We start from the raw sequence: 5,799 nt of genomic DNA, 5'->3' as shown, positions 1-5,799 counted from the left end.
GGAGGAGGGAGGAGGGAGGAGGCAGAGACCGGGAGAGGGAGGGAGGGAGGAGGGAGGAGGCGGAGATCGGGAGAGGGAGAGGAGGCGGAGGAAGCGGAAGAGGAGGCTAGGGTTTTTCTGCTGTCGAGCGTAAGTTAAACCCGACAACTTTAGCCGACGAAATTATTATTTCGTCGGCTAAAGTTAAGAATCTCGTCGGCTAAGAATCAATTCGTCGGCTAAACCTTTGAAATTCGTCGGCTAACCTTTGAAATTCGTTGGCCAAAGTACTTTTATACATTTGGCACATTGTGATTGTGATGATCAAACTTGAGAAACAGAAATCCGACCGTCAGATATGACCACCATGACAAAATACATGTATGGGCAAAAATTCAACTTGATCCGACAAGAATAAGGGCTTGATCCGGACGGTCAATCTCGTAAGTCAAACCCCTAAACGCACGGAAAAGGTCGTTCGACCGTCTAAATTACGTATTTTGGCCGGACCTTCAACTGAAAATAGTTTTAAATCGATGACACGCAACAAGTCGTATTTTACGCAAAATAACCACCAAAGATAGGGCTACTCATAGGGGGAAAGAATGAAAAATTGCATTGACCGCAACTATCGGCACCGAATATTTACCGGAATAGTGTGATTTTTCAACCGTGGATGTATTTCAACATTCTCGTCATATCTTATTTCACGACTTTTTGGCGTTTGAAGGTTTTACGTATAGTTTGTTTTTCAAACGGAACATTTACATAATAATTGGTAAACAAGTTATAAAACAATGTAGGCATGTTGTGATTGTGATGATCAAACTTGAGAAATAGAAATCTGACCGCTAGATCTGACCATCATGACAAAATACATGTATGGGAAAAAATTCAACTTGATCCGACAAGAATAAGGGCTCGATCCGGACGGTCAATCTCGTAAGTCAAACCCCTAAACGCACGGAAAAGGTCGTTCGACCGTCTAAATTACGTATTTTGGCCGGACCTCCAACTGAAAATAGTTTCAAACCGATGAGACGCAAGAAGTCGTCTAAAAATTTTTTGGAAAATAACCACCGAAGATAGGGCTATAGTATGTAATAGAAAAATTTTAGGGTTTAACCGACGAATACCCTAACGTATTCGTCGGGTATAGTATGTAATTAAAAAATTAAAAAATAACTAAAGTCGACGAAATATTAGGTTATTCGTCGACTAAAACCATCTTAGCAGACGAAATATAGTATATTTCTTCGGCTAAGATGGTTTTAGCCGACGAAATACACTATAATTCGTCTGCTAAGATGGTTTTAGCCGACGAAATATGGTGTATTTCGTCGGCTTAAGGAAAAAAATACATTAAAAAAAACAGACGATATTAATAAACCATACTTACTTCATGTTCATCATATATCACCAAAATTCATATAAAATAACTGAAATATGAATTCAACATATGTAAACTATAAAGGAAAAAGTCTTTAGTTATACAAATTAATGGATTACGTCCTCTAAATTAAAACTAAGGCTCATAATCGGAATCATCCGATGAGTCTTCTTCGGTGTCAAAAATAATTTCTGGTAATATATGTCTTTCCTCATCGCCAGAGTCTTCGTCTGTTTCTTGATTTGGATCAACATCAATAAGCCTTGCCTCTTCATCACGAATTCGCACCGAACGACCCGCTTTAAAATTATTAAGACGAACGGTAGAGGAGTTAGGAATACCTATTGCGTTGGGCTCTTGATACGCAACATCCTCTTCCTTGTCTTTGGCCTCTCCAAGTGTAGCCGCCCGGTAAATGTTTCGAGGGTGCACAAGGTTGACTACTTTCCACGCGTCACCCTTAGCAAGGTCATCAAGATAAAACACTTGTTTTACCGATGTGGCAAAAACGAACGGGTCATCTTCGTAAGAACTTGTAGCAGTGTTCACCGATAATATTCCGTACTGATCGGTCTTCATGCTCTGCGGCCTAGTATCAAATCATCTACACTTGAAGAGGTACACTGTCATGCCTTGCTCATAAACGAGTTCCACCACTGAATGGAGAACACCGTAATAGTCAACTCCATTCCGCCCACCATGTGACATGACCCCAGAATTCTGTGTTCTCCTTCTGCTGTCTCTCTGTCCGCATATAAATTGCACGCCATTCACCTTGCACATCGGATAAACTCTTGATATTATCGGCTTCATCGCTAGAAGTCTTAGTTCGTGCGACCAATTTGAGTGACCATCAAATTGAATATGGTTCATCTGCAACCAACCATTCAACTGTAAATATGGATAATTATGCAATAAACATAAACACGTACAGAAAAATTAAATTACGTACCCAGCCGCCAAAATAATCTGCGAACTCCCTATTGTGGTACTCGAGATCACCTTGAATGTCTGGACAATATAGATGGATGTCTTTCCAGTATTCAACTTCTCGACAGTTAATCAATACCCACCAGTGGGCAATGACTAGCTCATGTGGTTGCAACTTGTAGGAGTCTGGCAAAATTTTATACACTTTAACATCACTGGAGACTATGGAAAGATTGAACTTCGGTACATCTACCGGCATGGTTTGCGGAGTTTCCTTCAACGCTCCTAAATACAACTTCATGTAGGTGACGCACTCGTGCGCAATATATGCTTCAGCTATACATCCTTCAGGCGCGGATTTATTAGCCACATAATCTTTGTAGTCTCCAAGTTGCATGTAAATCAAGTTGCAAAATGTTATGATTATTGAACATGTATATATATTGAGGAATTCAGGTGTAAAAAACGTACATTTTCATGGGATACATCCAAGTGTAGTGTACTGGACCGGTAAGCAACAATTGCTCGGGAAGATGGATCATCAGGTGAGGCATGATGTCAAAAAAATTTGGAGGAAATATCCTCTCAAATTTACACATGATATAAATAATGTCCTCTTGCATTTCCCGGAGGTTAGATTTTTTCACTTCCCGTGTGCATAACTTCTAGAAAAATCTTGCCAACGCTACTAACGGCTCCACCACCTGACGGGGAAAGAACGGTTGAATGAAAACAGGGAAGAGACGTTGTAGCAGGATATGACAGTCATGACACTTCAACCCGTACATCTTATTATCCCGGAAGTTCACACACCGGACTATATTTCCTGCATAGCCTGAAGGATAGTTCACACAACTCATCCACCTGAAAATTAGGTTCTTCTGGTCAGGCTTCACGGTGTAAGGAGCTGGAGGCATTTTTTTCTTCCCTTCTTTCAACCACAGATGTCTTCTTAATTGCATTTTTTTTAGATCAATGCGTGCCTTAGGACCGTCTTTCGTCTTCCCCTCCAAGTTCAGCATTGTGCCCACCACACTGTCGTAAACATTCTTTTCTATGTGCATCACATCTAGTTAGTGTCTGATCAACAACTTACTCCAGTATGGGAGTTCCCAGAATATGCTCTTATGTGTCCAGAATTTGTACATGTCGGGTCTTTCAGGTATTGCGGCCATAATATTGGGATGATTGCTGAGTTGCCCAAAATCGTACTCATTAAGCACTGCTAAAATTTCTTCCCCCATCCATCTTCTGGGAGGCACACCGTTTTCTACGGTCCCATCAAATGCCTGTGCATCGAGCCGCCATTCGTGATCATATGGAAGGAGAGTACGATGACCCAATTTGCATATCTTGTTGCAATGACTGCTGCTCCCCTCATCGCTAAGGCACTCTGAACAAGCCTTGTATCCCCTAACAACGTTGCCCGACAACATCCCACGGGCAGGAAAATCACCGATGGTACCAACAACCATGACATGCATTTGGAACATCTCGTGCATGTACTTGTCATAAGTGAGATGACCAATGTCCCACAAAAATTTAAGCTCTTCAATCAAATGTCTCAAATACACATCGAGACACTTCCCTGGATAACCGGGCCCTGGAATCAACAAACTCAACATATTGTATTCCTTCTTCATGCACATCCATGGACGAAGGTTGTATTGAAGACTGTATTGAAGACTCATGTTGCCAAAAGGGTTGAACCCGTCGGATGAGAGCCCGAGCCTCACATTTCGGACATCTGACGCAAAATGAGGAAACTCCCTGTCTATATGCTTCCAAGTCTCCCGGTCAGCAGAGTGTATAAGGGTATCTTCGTCATGCAATTCCCTATCAGCGTGCCATCTCATAGCTTCGGCCGTGTGTGAAGAGATGTACAACCGCTCCAACCTATCCCTCAAAGGGAAATACCGAAGTACCTTCACAGGTTTCCTATTGCCTGCGGGAGTCAGCTTATACCAGTCAGTGTGACATACCGGACATGGGTCAAGGCCACCAAAGTCATTCCCTTCTGGATCTTTACCCCAGAAGAGAACGCAGTCATATCTGCATGCATGGATCTTGATGTAGGAAAGCCCAAGATCTTTTAGGATACATCGGACCTTATGATGAGTGGTAGGAAGACGATGACCGTGGGGCAGCATCGAAGCAGTGTACTGTAGATAATCATTAACATCTTTCACAGTCGATTTTGTCTCAACTTTAATCTTCATTACGTCCACCACACTTTCAAGAACGGTCTTCTGACAACCGGGGTACACAGGGGTCTGTTGGAAAGCAAGCAGTTTGTTGTACTTGTCAATACCAACAGTGTTGACAGCTCTAGGAAAGGGCTGCACCGGGTCAGGCATATACTATCCTTGAGCGCATACACCGCTCTCATAAGGAAACATGTCGTTGATGAAGGCTGTTGTTGGATCGTTGGATGTACTGCCCGTCTCAGAAAATTGGCCATGATTATGCGGACCCCCAAATGATGTTTCACCGTGATATAACCAACATGTGTACTTCTCCCAAAACCCGTTACTCTTCAGGTGGTGCCATACTTTGTCAATCGCAAATCGATGCATATCGTTGCGACACTGACATTTCGTGCACGGGCAATAGAAAATTGTATTCCCGTTAGCATTAGCCAGCGTATATTCCAGAAAACTCATAATTCCTTTACCATATCTTTTGTCCCATTTTGGAAGCGAAATCCAACTCTTATCCATATCCTAAAAATATAACAAAATATATATGTATAACGCTAGCTAATTATTAATTAAATTCTATGCCATATATAATATTTCAATTCAGTTATATATATTCTACGTACTACAACTAATTGATAACAAATTAATTAACACACATATATATATAGATATACTTAATTAATAATTACATAACAATATTATATATATCAACATCATCAAAAAATCATCATCAACAACTTCATACCATCAACACAATATTATAAATTAATTAACATATATATATATATATATCAGGGCCCTTTTAATGAGGGATCCCTTTTTTTGACATATATGAGGGATGGGGGATTACATCAACTTTTCGATCACAAAATCACATCTCCACCGTTCAATATGTAGTTCTATATGAGTAGATCACTTCTGCAAATTTTCAGAAATTTTTGTGATCGTTAAAACATTTAAAACTACGATTTATAATTATAAGCATGAACGGTTCAAGTTTGGCAGATTTGGTTCATTCATTGATTTAATCTTGTTTGACACCTTAACGATCACCAAATTGGCTGAAAATTTGCAGAATTGATCTATATACAAGGACCAACAAACTGAATGGTAGAGATTCAAAAATATATCTACTACTTATTAACAACAACTTCATATATATTATCAAATCATCAACCAAATCGATCAACACACACATTTATATATATACATACATCCAACGTACTCAAAATCTATCAATTCAATCACACTCAAAATCGATCAACTCAAATAAAACTCAAAATCAACATATATACACAT

Source organism: Fragaria vesca, linkage group LG3 (assembly GCF_000184155.1).
Source record: "Fragaria vesca subsp. vesca linkage group LG3, FraVesHawaii_1.0, whole genome shotgun sequence".
NCBI classification, from domain to species: domain Eukaryota; kingdom Viridiplantae; phylum Streptophyta; class Magnoliopsida; order Rosales; family Rosaceae; genus Fragaria; species Fragaria vesca.
Note: the sequence above shows the minus strand (reverse complement) of the source record.